Source organism: Labeo rohita, chromosome 7 (genome assembly GCF_022985175.1).
Source record: "Labeo rohita strain BAU-BD-2019 chromosome 7, IGBB_LRoh.1.0, whole genome shotgun sequence".
NCBI lineage: Eukaryota > Metazoa > Chordata > Actinopteri > Cypriniformes > Cyprinidae > Labeo > Labeo rohita.
In genome coordinates, this window is record NC_066875.1 from 4,152,380 (window position 1) to 4,170,808 (window position 18,429).

An 18,429-nucleotide genomic window follows, 5' to 3' on the forward strand; every position below is an offset into this window, starting at 1 on the left:
ATGAATGGATTTTATAATAATACAAATAACAATGTGTAATATTTTACCAGATTTCATGCAACACTTTTATTTGTTTCCCACAAAATGTTTTTTTCACAAAATGTTTGGATTTCTAAAATTACTGTGCACTGATTTTTCTAGAATAACTTTTGCTGCTGAATTATCCACTAACATAGTTTATGATATATTTTTGGTCATAGATTATGAATATGCATATATTTTTTCATATTTATTATTTTATTTTTCTTTATAATGACGTAGTCTGTATTTAGTAGATTGTGAAAGAATGAGTATCAGTTCCACACACAGAGATATATAAATTCTACATTTATTTAAATGAAAAAACAAACAAACAACAACAACAACAACAACAACAAAAAAAACTTTTAGTCAATTTTAATCAACTCAAATATCTAACTTTAGTCTAACATTTTAAGTTGACTAAACTTATTTGAGTTGACTGAACTTAAATTAAGGCAGCAGGGTAACAAATTATTTTAAGTTGACTCAACAAATTGTTTTTTGTTTTTTTACAGTGTAGTACAGTTAAAAAGAGGGGGAAAAATCTAACAATATAAGTCTTTGCTACCACTTTTTATCAGTTTAACACATCCTTGCTAAATAAAAATATTCAAAGTATTAAAAAAAAAGAAAGAATAAAAATGTACTGACCTTAAACTTTTGTATATTGTATATAAAAAAAAGTTTATATTGTAAAAATAAGTGTATATTGTTAAAAAAAAAGATTTCTATTTTAAATAAATGCTGTTCTTTTTAACTTTTTATTTATCAAAGAATCTTGGAAAAAGGTTTCACAGGTTGCAAAAAATATTAATATTTGATGACACATGTTTATTTTATTTTATTTTATTTTATTTTATTTTATTTTATTTTAAAGCCTGGAGTAATTTTATTTTATTTTCATTTTTGATGACTGAAATTTTTTTTTTTATTTTATTTTATTTTATTTTATTTTATTTTATTTTATTTTATTTTATTTTATTTTTTGAATGCTGAAATATAGATGCAAATAGTTAATAATAAACTATGCATTCTTTTATATTTTATTTCTATTTTATTTATTTTTTATTTATATCTTATGCACACTAAGATGTTAAGAAACACAGTCATGAAAGTATTTTATTAATACAGTATGTTATATATTATTTAAAAGTACAAATGATTTGAAGTACACCTTAAGTGTACATTCAATACATTTAAGCAAGGTCTCCTTCTAGTTTAGTTAGTTTTGCATCCTTCATATTCTTTAATATTTGGTGCAATAAGCTTGTGCAGGAAAAGCGCTCAGAAACAATCGAAGCTGATCATGGCGACATGACACAACCACAGAAATTGGAAGATATGTGGAGCAGAAAAAAAGGTTTTTACCTACAATAAATGTGCAATTAGTTTTTAAATATGCATGTTTGTTTTTGTATGTAAAACCCAAAATCTGACAGAGACGCTGGATCTCCTGACAGCAGCTCCTCACGACCACGTAAACTGCAAATTACTTTTAACTCTAGCAACTGAGCGTGCATTGTGAAGACACTGACAGTATAGAGGCAGTTTTAAGTTAAAATCTCCAGAATGTCTTGCTGCCAGTCTGTCTTAATGGAAAGCCATTAATGCTGGAATGCCTGAACAAATGCTTCGGCTTGCAGGAATCGCATTTGTTACCGAGGGCATTTGTTATTGAAATGGGTGGCGCGCTGCTATTTTGCACATATGGGCATGAATAATGTCCCCAAATCCAGCACGTTTATTTATGGCGAGAGGCTGTGTGTCTGTCTCCAGTGTTTTATTTGTCGCGAATATTCAGTTGCTGTGAGTCCTGACATCCTTCTGTGTTTATTTCTTTATTCTTTATTGCTTAGCTGCGACACAACAATGGTCTCGCTAGTCAGTTTAATACTATAGACCAGCTAGTACTGCACTCAGAAATATTTAGGTATACATTTATGATTTATATATTGAAATTGCATATAAAATGTCCATCTGTTTGGATTAGACAGTTTAACATTAGCTAATAAGCTGAATGCGACGGTTTATTAGTAAACATGTAATAAACACGGAAGGCAATTTCTGTAATAATAACCTTAATGTGTTTTACTTTCATTTTCTTGGGCAAAAACAACAAAAAAATGAATTAAATAAACACATGTTTGTTTGTTTGTTTGTTTGTACTTTTTGGGATTTCCCCCCCACTTTACTTTTACTTCTGGCCTTTTATAACTTCATAACATTTCTTGTTATGCTATATTATCACCAAATTAATTCAACGTTTTCTTTTAGTTAGCACTGGTTTTGTGTTTCTTTTTGCATTCAGTGTAGGTCTCATTGATTTAAGTACGTAGTATATATTGCCAAATTTATCCACAAATATTTTTATTTCACTCAAAACTGAGGTAAAGGATTAAACACAACACAAGTGTTAAGTACAAGCATTAAATACCTACAAAATGGCCAGGTTTTATATATTTATATTCACATATTTCATATTTATTTTTAATATATTAATATATTAATTTATTTTATTTTATTTTTTGAGTGCAGAAATATAATGCAAATAGTTAACAATAAACTATACTATTATTTATTTTATTTTATTTAAATTTATTTTTTATTTTATTTTTTGAGTGCAGAGATATAGATGTAGATAGTTAATAATAAACTATGCTATTGTTTTTTATTTTATTTTATTTTATTTTTTATTATATTTTTTGAGTGCAGAAATATAGATGTAAATAGTTAATAATAAACTATGCAGTTAATAATAAACTATGCCTTTATATATTTTTAAAAAATTTATTTTAGTATTTTTTGAGTTTAAAAATATAGATGCAAATAGTTAATAATAAACTAGGCCGTTTTTATTTAATTTTAATTTTATTTAATTTTATTATTTTTCATGTTTAGAAATATAAATGTAAATAGTTAATAATAAACTATGCTATTATTTATTTTTTTATTTTATTTTATTTTTTATAAATGCAGAAATATAGATGCAAGTAGTTAACAATAAACTGTGCTATTAGTTTTTTATTTTATTTTATTTTATTTTATTTTATTTTATTTTTTAAGTGCAGAAATATAGATGTAAATAGTTTATAATAAACTATGCTTTCAATTTTTTTTTTGAGTGCAGAAATATAGATGTACATAGTTAATAATAAACTATGCTATTATTATTTATTTTATTTTATTTTATTTTATTTTTTGAGTGCAGAAATATAGATGCAAATATTTAGTAATAAACTATTTTATTTTATTTTGTTTTGTTTTATTTTATTTTATTTTATTTGAAATTGTACCAATTTTTTACTGGTTTAATGTACGTGTGACTGACAAATATGCATCACATTTTTGTATATTACTATATTATATAATCTAAATGGATTTAATAGAAAATTTAATTTATGGATTTTATGGAAAATGTAATTGCAATTCAAACACATTCATTTCAATAATAATAATAATAATAATCTCAAAAATAATACTGAAGTCTATCCTAGAATGTAAGTATCATCTGTTTTTTATTTATTATTTAAATGATAAATATTTGTTATAGAGCTGATGACAAAAGCATATCACCTTGACATTGATGTGTCTTTTTACCCATGAGAGCAACCCCCATCCAGCAGCTCTCCAGAAAACCCGTTTAAGGTTTAATCTCAGTCTCTTGTAGCGTCACATTAGCTAATGAAGAAGACCGTTTGGATGCGCCGCCTCTCAAAATGCTGCAGTGGCACTTTCGTGAGAACACCTCGTCCTGTATGTACCTGACCGAGGACGGCAACAGTCTATAGAGCGTGAGAGACACAAAAAGAGAGAGAGGCGCTGGTCACCTTACCCAGGGCTCATTGTGACGGCTGCCAGCCGCTGCAGAGTCACCTGAACGGCCCATCGGAAATCAATAAGCTCACTCTTTAATTGTGTAAGAAGAGAGATTCACTGTTTACGGCAGCACATCATCTGTTAGGACAACATGACTTTGGTTCCACCGCTTGTGATTGCTGATCATCGGGCAGATTATGAAAATGGAGCTTTCCATCTGTATTTACAGACTCTGTGTAAAATGCAAAGAGCCAGGCAAAAACACAAAATACAGGTGTTTTGTGTAAGAGCAACCTGTCACAGGCATTTCATGGTTTATTAGAGGTGTTTGGTTGGGCAAGTATCACTCATGCTTGTGCATTTGTTGGGCCAGTGTAAATGCGTGTGTGATATTGCCATTCGATTTTATTCCTGGTTTTATTCCTGGAAGTTCTTGAAATGTAATTTGACAAACGATCACTTAGATTTTCAAGTCAATAGGAGCCGTTCTTGCTCGGTTAGAAATAGCTGCTCAGGGCCGTTGCAAATATGACCGCTGAGTGAACCGACTGTGCAGTTAATAACAAACCACATCCCGTCTGTAAAGATGACTAATGCAGGTTTTTGTTTATTTATTCATGTATGTATCTATATGGATTAATGAATGAATAATTTATGTATGGTTAAAAAATAATGAATTAACTAATAAATTAATTAATTAATTTTTAATTAATTTTATTTAGTAATATTTGTACATGTATGTTTTTAAATGCATACGTTTGTTTTTTCATTAATCGTATATAGTAATATTTATAAAAAGAATGAAGAAATACTTTTTAAATTTGTTTATAAATTAAAATAAATTAAAAATATATAATATATGTATTTATTTATTTATTTAGATGAATGAATTAATGAATAAATAAATATAAAATATATTTTTATTTGCTTATGAGTGAATATAACATGTATTTATTTATATTAATTAATTAATTAATTATATATGTATTTTCATACATTTATTTATTTAATTAAATGTGTAAATATTTTTTAATGTAATTATTTAGTAATATTTGTGAAATCAGTGAATAAATATAAATGTATTTATTTAAAAAAAAATAATAAAATGTGTATGCATGTATTAAAACAAATGAATAAATTATTTTTACATTACTTTTATTAATTTTAAAGAGCAATATTTATAAAATTACTTAATAGTTTTGGAATTTTGTTTAAAAAAATTGTTAAAAATGTATAATTTTATTAATATTTTTAATAAATATTATAAAATGAATGTTTTAAAATAATATTTTTTAAAATATATTTTCTTTATTTATTTAGTTGATATAAATATAAAATGTGTTTATTTATTTTAAAAAACGAATGAATAAACATATGTATGCAGTTATTTAAATGAATGAATCAATTATTTGTACATTTCATTCATTAAAATAATGAGAAATATGAAATGTATTTATTTATTTATTTAAATAAATGGTTGAATTAATCTGTTTAATGTATTCATTTTTATTAATATTTATAAAATTGTTCACCAAAATTTTTTGAGTAGGAGCATCATATTTCTTATATTTTATTTATTTTTAAATGTATTTATAAAATGTGTTTATTTATTTAGGTAATATAAATATAAAATATATGTATTTGTGAATGAATATAACATTTATTTACTTTAAATTAATTAATGATTAAATTAAAAATGAATCTATAAAATATAATACTTTAAAAAGTAATTCTTCTTTTCTTAATCCGTGTATTTATGTAGCAGTCTGTTTTCAAAATGCAGTTTTTTTTTAAACTCCTGTTTAAAGTGCATTGTTTTCTTGTGCTCACCGCTGCTGTTTTTTCCCCATGCAAAGCTTGCATGCAACTCTAAAATATGAAAGTCAGATTTCATTATGTTTTGTTTGCTCTTGCTTTTTTTCGTCCGTTTGTTCGCTTCATCAGCAGTCTCCAGGTGTCACCGGTAGGTGCTGAGATGCAGAACCATCCAGAATGTGCAACCTCTCTTGCCACATGCTGTGTCTGTACCTTTTCATGCATTTCTTATTAGCCAATCACCTGGGGAGCGAGCAAGATCCAGAACGCTGATTGGGCCCCTGGTGCCTAATCAAGTGCCTTAGCCACAGTTGGGCATTTGCATCATTTGATAAAGGGACGTCGCCACCACAGCTGCCCTTCATCTGTCACTAGTGTGATTTCTGCCCTTTTGCACCGCAAATTTATGCTGTAAAATGCATAAATGGCTCCAGCAAGCACAGCATTAATGATGTATTTTATAGCTTAGAAATATACGGCATGCTATGCCTCCATAAAACAAATAGTAACCATTTTATCTGAATAATCCATTGCCTATTGCATTATTTCCAGAATAAAAATAAAAAATAAAAAATCCTTGAGATACTCACAAAGCGATGCTAATTTCAGTCGTTCAGTGGTATTCATGGACGCTGGGAGCATGAAGGTCTTTCACTGATTGTTTTCTCTTTATTTCTTTTTTTTTCTCCCCACTGAGCTGATTTGAGGGAAAAAGATGCTTAATTATTTATACCTATCTGTTACGGCAGGAAAATCATAAGGACACTAACATACTACAACAGGCTAAATCTAATATTCACCCCATCGTGTGTCAAGTTTGGATGTTATTCTTGTGGAAATTCCTCTTCTGTCAACTCATGTTATAGTCTGGGGACACGCAGAGCTGAGGTGAATTCTGAACAGGTGATTTTTTTTTTCTTTCTCTCAGCTTCTCTGTCTTAATATTTCTGTCACTGACTCTTCCTTCACTCCTTTCTTTATGTCTCTCTCTCTCTCTCTCTCTCTCTCTCTCTCTCTCTCTCTCCTACACACACTCTGAAAGCTACAATGAACAAACAATACAAGCGTTGAACAGAGTTGGGCAAAATTTAGAACTTAAGAATCGACTTCCTTTCAGTTCATGAGTTAGAATGGAAACTGAACGTATAGGAAATGTTTAAATGACAAAAAGAGAACTATAAAAATTATAATGTAATTTAGAAATGCAGTACTGTTATATATTTATTTATTTGTTTATTATCATTATTGTTGTTATTTGTATTATTATTTTAGCAAGAGCATAACATTTCAATATATGTTGATTTAATATTAATACATTAATAATATTATTTATTTTTGTTTAGTTCAGTTGTTGTTGTTTATTTATTTATTTTCAGACAAGCCAACATTTACAGTTTATTTGTATGTCATTCATTCACTAATTAATGAATTAATTCATTCATATTTTTTTGTTGATGTTAATATGTTGTTATTATTTGAGAAGGACGAGCATATTTCATATATTTCATTATTTTTTTTTATTTGTTTGTATTGATGTATTTATTAGTTATTCTTTTTTTGAGTAGGAGCATCATATTTCATATATTTTATTTATTTTTACATGTATTTGCATAGATTTAATAATAATAATAATAATAATAATAATAATAATAGTGGTAGTAATTTACTTTTTAATTAATTTATATATAATTACTTATGATTCAGCTATAATTAATTATTTATAAATGATAAATCATTTATAATTCAGACAAGCCAGCATGTAAAGTTCATTCATTCAATACATTTTGTTGTGGTTAAAATTGTTATTTTGTAATTATTTAAGCAGGGGCAGCATATTTAATATATTGTATTTATTTTTTAATTTATTTATATTTATTATTCTTATTTATTTTTGTATTTTCTTTATTTTCTATTTGTATTTATTTAATAATAATAATAATAATAATAATAATAATAATATTATTATTATTATTATTATTATTGTTGTTATTGTTATAATAATAATAATAATAATAATAATAATAACAATAATAATAATAATGATATTTGAGTAGGAGGATCATATTTTATACATTTTATTTCTCTTTGTTTATTCAGTTATTGTTTGTTTATTTAATTTCAGACAAGTCTCCATTTAAAGTTTACTTATTTATTAATTTATTTATTTGTCTGTCATTCATTCCTTCATTCATTCATTTATTTTTTTGTTGTTATTGTTGTTAATATTGTTATTATTTAAACAGGGGGAGCATATTTTTAATAAATACTTAATTTCCATTTAATTATTGTATTCATTATTCTTCTTTTTTGAGCAAAAGCATCATTTTATTGATTTATTTGTTTGTTTGTTTGTATGAAATAAATAATAATAACAATTATAATTGTTTGTATTGCTTTTTAATTATTATGATGATTATTATTTGAGCAGGAGGAGCGTCATATTTAATAGATTTTATTTTGTTTTCTTTATTCAGTTGTTGTTGTTGTTGTTGTTATTTATTTACTTTAAGACAAGCCAGCATTTAAAGTTTGTTTATTTATTTGTTTGTGTATTTTATTTACTTGCTTACTTTCAGACAAGCCAGTATTGAATGTTTTTATGTTTTCATTTCAAAGAAATTGCACTTAGTAGTTGAAAGAATTTCTTAGAAGTTCTTAGTTCAATTCAAATGACAAATCTGTATTCTGTTTTCTACCTCAATTCAAATTTATGGATAGAATTGGCATTTAAAAGCCCCTTTTGGTTCAGAAAAAGGCAATTGCACCCATATCAGCCTGGAACAGACTCATTGTTTCTTATTCGTCTCATATGCCCAAAATATCTTTCATTCATTATTTCATTTCTGTTCCTCTTTTACTCCAACTTTTGGTTTTCTGTACTGTGGGAATTTCTCCTTCCTATGAGAAAAGTGAGGCTTTCTTATATTAAAACGAGGATGACACACGAGAACAAATCATGTTTGATTAAGTTAAAAGCTTCCTTAAAACCGGCTTCTGCAAAAAGCCTGGGGTTTGTGTTTTTTAAAAAGCCTGTAAGGAAACACAAGATTTTTCCTGCACCGGAAATGCCTTCATTTGTTATTCACTAAGGATCGCTTTTTAATTTTTGTAACAGCCTCACAATATAAACTCCCTGCCACTCATTGCTCCCTGAGAATTTACATATAAAGTGTCTGATAAGCATATTTATGTGTTGGCTGTGTGTGTTCGCACATTACAATGCCCAGCATAAAAGAGGGGGGGCGAGCGATGTGTTTTGGATATCCGTTGAAAAAACAAGGAAAGAAAAAATGAATGCGAGAGCCGTAGGGAGACGGGACGGGGTGGGCGAGGGCGAGAGCGAGAGCGCGAGCGCGAACGCGTGCAGGAGATCCGTCTCAGCATTGTCAGGAGGATTTACGGCGCAGGTGTGCAGCCATCAATCACGGCGGCGTATGCCAAAGACAACTTTGTGTCTCGCTGCCATTTGTACGGCTGTCCACACAAATTGATCCTTAACAAGACGCCTCTCCTCCTCTCCTAAAGCGAGGCTCGCCTTTTAACAGATCCATGAGCGCCGTGCTTGTTTACCCTAATGTTGGGGAGAAATTAAATGTGACACTTTGCAAATGGTTGCTTCCAGCAAACCAAAACCAGCGACGATTGTCTGATGTTAACCAACTAGGATTCTTTCGCTGCCTTAATATTCGGAGTCTGGCTTTGATTTATAGGGGGTAAACGCGCATTTGTTTTGCATAGTTGAGATGAATATTATTTACTGAACTGAGATTTTTCTATTCTCTGACATGTTTTTCTTTGCTTTTATGATTGCATGGATGCATTTTAACATCGAACCTTTAGCAATTAGTCATGCACAGGTATTAACTGCTTATGTAAACTGTCTGATTTTCTTTTAAAAACGTAGAATGTAATAAGATAACGTCTGCATTCCCTTGTGAGAAAAGTACATATGAAAAAATACTTAATTGCATGCTAATTGCAATTAAATAAAAATGTGTTTAATTTAAATTTCTAGTAAATGCAATTAGCTGAACTTTTGAGTGGTTTTTGACCCACTTAAAGGAGAAGTCTTCCACTTCCAGAACAAAAATTTACAGATAATGTACTCACCCCCTTGTCATCCAAGATGTTCATGTCTTTTTTTTCTTCAGCCATAAAGAAATTGTTTTTTGAGGGAAACATTTCAGGATTTTTCTCCATATAATGAACTGATATGGTGCCCTGATTTTGAACTTCTAAAATCCAGTTTAAATGCGGCTTCAAACGATCACATATGCGGTTGTAAACGATCCCAGCTGAGGAAGAAGGGTCTTATCTAGAGAAACAATTTGTTATTTTCATTAAAAAAATACAATTTAAATACTTTTTAATCTCAAATGTTCGTCTTGTCTTGCTCTCCCTGAACTGACAGTCAGGGTATGTCGGAAAACTCCAATCACATTTTCTCCCTCAACTTGAAAAATAATATCAAAATCATCCTGCATCACTGGAGAAGTACTGACCCAGTCTTTGCAAAGTGAACATGCAAAGAAGATCAAACACCCTCAACAAAAAAGATAAAACAGCGATAGAAGACTGTTTAGCAGTTGAGGGAGCACATGAGATGGGAGTTTTTCGACATACACTAAACTGTCATGAACCGGAAAAAAAACAGTTTAGGCAGAGTGAGACAAAACGAGTGTTTGACATTAAAAAGTATATAAATAGTATTATTTTTATGAAAAAAAAAAAAAAATGATGGCTTCGCTAGATAAGACCATTCTTCCTCGGCTGGGATTGTTTGAAGTCACATTTAAACTGCATTTTGGAAGTTCAAAATCGGGGCACCATATCAGTCCATTATATGGAGAAAAATCCTGAAATGTTTTCCTTATTACTTTAAAGCTGAAGAAAGAAAAACATCAACATCTTGCAAGATGACAAGAGGGTGAGTACATTATCTGTAAACTTTTGTTCTGGAAGTGGACTTCTCTGTTAAGTATGACATAAATACATCATCTGTAATTTCATAATTACTTCAGCTTTAAAATATATTTATACGTAGGGCTGTCAAATGATTAAACGCGATTAATCGCATGCAAAGTTTGAATTTGCCTAATATGTGTATGTGTACTGTGTGTGATAATTATTTTTATATAAATATACACAAATTAATGTATACATTTAGGAGAAATATGTTGTTTATGTACAAAATACTTTTATTTATATATAATATAAATTCTCTCTCTCTATATATATATATATAATTACACACAGTACACGCACATTAATTAGGCAAACTCAAACTTTTATTTTGTATGCGATTAATCACGATTAATCGCTTGTCAGCCCTAAAGTACTCCTGAATATACTGACAAGCATTTATGGTAAACTAAAATACACTTTAAAGTAATTTCTATTGTATGTCATGTATTATAATTACACATTTGTAATGATGAAGGTGAAATTTGATACATTTAAATATATTATCAAATAAAACACTATAGTTTACTTGCAGTATGCTAGTTAATTCATCTTTAAAACATGAAAAAAGAATATCATTAAAACAATGATTTTGGTTGACATTATTGCAATGCATTAGTGCACTTTTTTAAAGTATACAGTACATAATAAACATAGTCCTAAAAGTGTTTCTCTTTAAGTACACTTAAGCTTAATATTATATGGAAGTAGACGTACAGTTAAGCACACTTTTTTTTGGACAAGGGTTTCCTGAAAGCCTAAAAAGCAGATTTTAAAGCTCAGCAATGAGCAAACATAACTGATCACGCTGATACTGTAAACATTGCTGCCATGTTCAGCCAGGTGTATTTGAATCTGCCTATGGAAAGCATATTTAATTTAGCCTTGTCAACAGTCCCTGTGCCTCACTGTAAATCGTCTTACTATAGTAGTTTTTTAAAGTAAATACGCTGGGGAGTTGGACTGGGGGAAATGAGGGCTTTGGATCTTGGAAAAGGTTACTTTGATGATGGAAACTTTCTCTTTTTCACATTGTTACATTAATGCTTATGTTCCACTGCCTTTTATGATAGTTTGCCTAAAGGGGAAGGAAATACTGGCTGTTTCTAAATCGGTTTTCTGAACACTCCCCCTTTCTATCATTGGTTGGTTCAAAATGAGAGCCCCGCCTCCAAGCTTATTCCATTGGTTGAGCCTTGGTTTGAATTTTTTGAAAGAGTAATATTGTTTCAGATGATCAATTTATAGTCGTCTCTGGAAAAGGATTGTTTGTGACAATGAAAAAATGACTCACTTTTCCTTTAAATGGATGTGTTTGATTAAATAACTATGGAAGCCAGTTTCTACGAATTGCAAGTTTATATCTTAAATTTGTGAGAGATAATGATAGACTTTTGTGAGTTATAATGTCAGAATTGTGGGATATAATCTTGCAATTCTGACTTTTCCTTACAATTTTAACTTTTTTTTTCTCACAATTGCGAGTTTATGTTTACATTTACATTTCTGACTTTTTTTTTTGCAAATCTGACTTTTCTTAGAATTGTGACATAAACTTGCAATTGCCAGTTATCTCGCAGTTTAGATTTTTTTTTTCCACAAAATTGGAAGATAATTCGCAATTCTGAGCAAAAAAGTGAATTGCGAGATTATAACACACAAATATGTGTTTTTTTTATTTCACGCAATTGTGACTTTATAACTTGTAATTATGAATTTATATCTCACAGTTATGAAAAAAAAGTCAGAATTACGAAATGTAATCTCACAATTGCAACAAAAAAAAAAATTGTGAGAAAGTCACATGACATAAACTTGCAATTGCAAGTTATAAAGTCAGAATTGTGGGATATAAACTCGCAATTCTGACTTTTCTCAAAATTTTGAGATAAACAATTATAAACAGTTATAAAGTCAGAATTGAAAAATTTGCAATCGCAAGAGAAAGTTCTGATATAAACTTGCAATTCTGACTTTTTCTCACAATTGCTAGGTTATATCTCACATTTGATTTTTTTTTTTTTTTCTATTCTGAGTTTTCTTAGAATTGTGGTATAAACAATTGCAAGTTTATATCTTGCAGTTCTGATATTATAGCACACAAATGAGTTTATTTCACGTAATTCTGACTTTATAACTTGCAATTATGAGTTTATATCTCACAATTCTGAGAAAAAAGTCAGAAATGCGAGATGTAAACTCGCAGTTGCAAGAAAAAAGTCAGAAATGCGAGATATAAACTCAAAACTGTGAGAAAGAAGTCAGAAATGTGAGATAGAAAAAACTGAGAAAAAGTAACATGATACAAACTCGTAATTGCGACTTATGAAGTCTTATGAACTGTGGGATATAAACTTGCAATTCTGTTTCATCTTGCAATCAGCTCTTGCATTCATTTTATTTGAGCTTTTTTCTTGTAATTCTGAGTTTATATCTTGCATTTCTGAAGTTTTTTTTTTTGCAATTCTGACTTTTCTCAGAATTGTGAAAAATAAACGTACAAGTTATATCGTAGTTCTGACTTTATAGCAATTGTGCTTTTATTTCATGCAATTCTGACTTCATAACTTGTAGTTATGAACATGAACATAGTTTATATCTCCCAGTTCTAAAAAAAAAGTCAGAATTACCAGTTTATATACCATAATTCTGACTTTGTAACTTGCAATTGTGAGTCTATAGCTCACAATTTTGAGAAAAGAATTGCGAGAAAAAAGGCAGAATTGTGAGATATGAACTTGCAATTGCGAGGATCAGTCACGATTGTAAGAAAAATGCCATGCGATTTTATACATTTATAATGTATTGTGATTTTATATCCCGCAATTCTGACTTTATAGCTTGCAGTTGCAAGATTGTTTGTTTTTCATTTAACAGCCTTCCATAAATAACTGTTAAAAGTAAAGTTTTATTTTTAATCTTTCTCTGTTTGAGAAGTCATGTGGCAGTTCATATGTTGTCTCTCTTTTTTTAATCTTTATCATATTACATACAGTGAAGCACTGATCCCACATCAGTTATTAAGTGCCTTTTATTAACTGTAGCAAACTGGTATCGGCATGACGAAGAAACCAGAGACCAACTTCCTGCTGACGCTGCACATGCTCGGCCATGTTCGCTTCAGCGTGATTTGAGCTGAGGACAATAGACCTCGAGAATCAAAGAAACAGGCTGTACTTGTGAATTATTGATGCTGATGATTTACCAACCTCAATGGATCTGCCAAGAACCGAAAGCTTCCTTCCGTTATTCTATACGTATGGGTGTCGCTAATTCAAGCTTGCGAAATTGGGATATTTTTGCCGCTTCAGATGGAATCATCAAGAAAGAATTTCCTTTGCCTCCAAAGAAATAAGCTGCCAATTATTCCCTCAATCAATCTAGCTTATTCCTTAATGCCTCGTTTTAGAGTAGGTCTTAAAACTTTAAATTAACATTATCACTTCATCTCCAGAGGGAGAATCGAAGCTCAGGGAGCATTTAGTCTTATTCCACTGACACATATGACCAGGAATGGGAACGTGGAAAGCAATACAATGACTTTGTCTGTGTCTGCGGGGGATTTATCAGTTCAAGAAAGTCTTTACAGCAGCTGTTGGATATCCATAGCAGCATCATCAAACTTTAATCCATATCGCCTAACATTAGCTCAAAAACTTGATATTTGTGTTGGACTTCATTAACCTTTTCTTATTTAATTTCTGTAACATTTACATACAGTAGGTTGGGACAGATGGGACGTGCTGCTGCCACTTTTTGCAGCTAGGGATGCATCAGATAGAGAGGAACACTCTTAAAAATAAATCTTTATTGGCATTGATCCAACATCTATGGAACTTTTCAATTGTTACAATAATGGAGAAAGTTTTTCTTTTAAGACTAATCACTTAAAGGTTTTTCGAGGAAACAAAAATGGTTCTAGTGTGGCATCAATGTGAAAACTCCCATAAGAGAACCCATTTAAGTGGCTCAAACCTTTTGCTTTTTATTTCTTTAAACGACCAAATATTTGACCAAATATTTACTAGTGCTTTACATAACCCAGAAATGGTTCTTCTTAATGGAGAAGTCCACTTCCAGAACAAAAATTTACAGATAATTTACTCACCCCATTGTCATCCAAGATGTTCATGTCTTTCTTTCTTCGGTAGATAAGAAATGATGTTTCTTAAGGAAAACATTTCAGGAATTTTCTCCATATAGTGGACTTCAGTGGTGCCTACAAGTTTGAATTTCCAAAATGCAGTTTAAATGCAGCTTCAAACAGCTCTAAACAATCCCAGCCATGGAAGTAGGGTCTTATCTAGAGAAATGATCGGCCATTTTTTGAAACAAATTGACAATTTATATACTTTATACTTATACCATTCGTTCAAATGGCTGATTCATTCAGGAATGAATAAATGGCTCTCTTTATGAATGGGCCTTGAATCATTGATTCACATGATTCATTCTTTCAGAATTTAAACACTGCTGTGTTGCTCTGAGACGCACAACAATTTTGCTATGGCTTCAAAGGTAATATGTTCTCAGCAAAATTGAACAAAAACACATAATTGTAACGGAGACTCCAGGGAAGCGTGATAGATCCAAGTGCAAGCTTTATTACACAGATCGTGGTCAAGACAGGCAGGGTCGATCTCCAAACAAACAGAGTAAAGCAGGGCAAAACAATAGCGTAATCCAGAAAACAGGCAGAACGTCAAAATACCAGAGGGCAGTCAAAGTAGCAAAATAAAGAAGGCAATGAAACAAGGCAAAAACTATGGCAAGGAAACAGAACAAAACAATGGCAAAAACAAGGCAAAACTATGACAAGAAACCAAACCGTGAAAATAACAAAAACAAGGCAAGGAAATCTGAGAAAATGCTTAGTAGAGTCCGCACAGGCAAAACAATACTTCGCGGAGTCTGTTTGGTTTAGGCCTCCTTACATGGCCACCAAACAGGAAGTTACCAATAAGGCAGCAGAGGGAGCGGTAACAGAGAGTCAGTGGGTGAGGGCTCCCTCTGCTGGCGTGGCGTTACAATAATATAGTTTAAAATATGTTTAACACAAAAATTTGTAACACAGTATCAACTTCTTATTTACTGAACTGTTATATTAGATCTCGTTTAAGCGTGTGATAGATCGGGACAAAATTGGCATTCATGTCATATTGCTCTTGCTGTGATATCGTGTAATATGTGATATATATATATATATATATGTAAATATGAGACTATGTGAAAACTCCCATAAGAGAACCCATTTAAGTTGCTCAAACCTTTTACTTTTTAAATAAATGGCTCTCTTTATGATGGGCCTTGAATCATTGATTCACACGATTCATTCAAAACGCGGATTAATTCAGAAAATAAACACCGCTGTGTTGCTCTGAGACACACAACAATTTTGCTATGGCTTCAAAGGTAATATGTTCTCTGCAAAATTGAGCGAAAACACATAATATATTGTTTAAAATATAACACAATATCAGCTTCTTATTTGTTGAACTGTTGCATTAGATCACATTTAAGCTTGTGATATAGATTGGGACAAAATCAGCATTCGTGTCATATTGCTCTTGCTGTGATATCGTGTGATATGTGATATATATAAATATGAGACAAAACACATAAAGGGGCATTTTTTTTTAGCACCAGTATCTTGAATTTTAGAGCATAGTTGCAATTATGGAGTTGTTGCCCTGGGTCATATTTGTCAACAGTCAACTGTATGAAATATGCATTATGAATTATAGAATATTTTGGCCATAAATGACAGTTTAAAGTTTAAAAATGCATTAACTTGCATTAATTTGTTTCTTACAACATGCAGCTTTTTACTTCACAGGATGTTAATTTATGCACTGGAGTGGTGAGGTATGATGTTTTTATCAGCTGTTTGGACTCTCATTCTGACGGCACCCATTCACTGCAGAGGATCCATTGGTGAGCAAGTGATGTAATGCTGCATTTCTCCAAGTTTGTTGAAGAAACAACAAACAAAGTCATCTACATCTTGGATAGCCTAAGGATGGGTAAATGTTCAGCAAATTTTCATTTTTGGGTGAACTATTCAGACAAAAAGTTGTCTGAGGAGTCCAGTACTCTGAACAGAAAAAAAAAACACATTTAAAAGAGGTTTGCATTTATCTATTATTAACACCTCTTAAGCTGACAAGCTGATATCCCAATAACTTCCAGCATATTTAATATGTCACTGAGGAGAGAAATATATAAATGCAGATCAAATCTCTTTAGGGAGGAAGACAGAGTGTCTTGTCCCTGAGAGAGTATGTGTGTGTGTGTGTGTGAGAGAGAGCGACGCTGGCCTTGTTTTTCTGGGCTGCTGGTTGCATCCTTTTCTCTCTGTCCTCTGGAAAGGAAAGCAGGGTTCCCTGTGGGCCTGTTGCATCATGGGGAACTGATGAATCCTTTCTGAGGTCCAGCAGTGTAACCTGCTTTTCCACGTACTTACCCTCCTAAGTACAAATACATTTGGGGAACAGCGCTTGTGAGTGTTTTAGCAGTGCTTGCAAGGGCAGCCACCACTGACATTACTGCTATCACTGTTGTATACTTTGGTGCATGTTATGGTGTTAAATTCTGATTGGATGATTGCAGCTTAAAAGGGAAGAGAGGCATGTTTTATGCCTCAGGTATTGGCCTATCGGGGCCTGTTAAATTGTAATTTGTTTCCCCAGCATCCTGTTAAGTGTCACTGTGTGTAGTTCTCTGGCTTTGTGTCAAATGACGTTAACCTTAAAGTTTCAGCAGGTGTGACAGCCAAACTATTCTCGTGACTTGACGGCCACCTTCCCTGAAAATAAAACTCACTTTGAGTTCAAAAACTTCTGGCTGTCCCCGTCATGAAATTGAGGATGGCAGCCATGACTAAGTCAAGACTTTTTTCCCAAAATTAAAAACATCCCATCTGCCCTAGAGTAGCTTGAACTTGTCTTGGTCCTGAAATACTTGAGTGCTTCATCAACATGCAAAGAACAGTATGAGCTCTAACAGAGTGAATAAACTCACACTACAGCTGCTGCCTTTGTTAAATCTGAGCAAAACAGGCTGTAAAAAAGACATTTTGCTATTATTTTTAAAAATAAATATAATTAATATGTGCATTTTATATATAATTAATCCACCCATGTTTATGGCTAATATTTAAGCCTATTTTAATAGCATATCACATTTTACAGATTACACAGTTTGTACAAATAAATACACATAATGTTTAATATTTATATTTATATTATAATATTTATTTTTATTTATCATCAACGAATCCAATTTATCATATTTAAACCAGTTTATAATTCCAATTAATCTTGTTTCTTTAGCAGCTAGTCATATTCAAATCATGTTTATATTTTTTAACTGATTTAATTTAATTTTTACAATTAACAAATTTATGCTGATTCTAAGGAATTTTAAATTAATGCATTTTAAAGAAAAGAAAATCTTTAAATACTAAACTAATAATACATTTCTACTATGATACATTTTTTGTGCAAGACGTGTTCAAAGCAAAATAAATAAATAAATAAATAAATAAATAAAAGTAAAATAAAATAAAATGAAATATAGCATTGCTGGACAGGCAAGCATGGCCATTATCTTATAAATAATGTATGTATGTATGTATGTATGCATGTATGTATTTAATCATTTATTTATTTTTTTTCCAGTCTCACAAACTTTAACCAGTTCAATCTTGCTTGTTCCACAGCTAGTTATATTTAAACCATGTTCATATACTTTAACCGATTAAATGTAGTTCTTTTCATAATTAACAAATTTATACAGATTTTTTATTTCTGAATA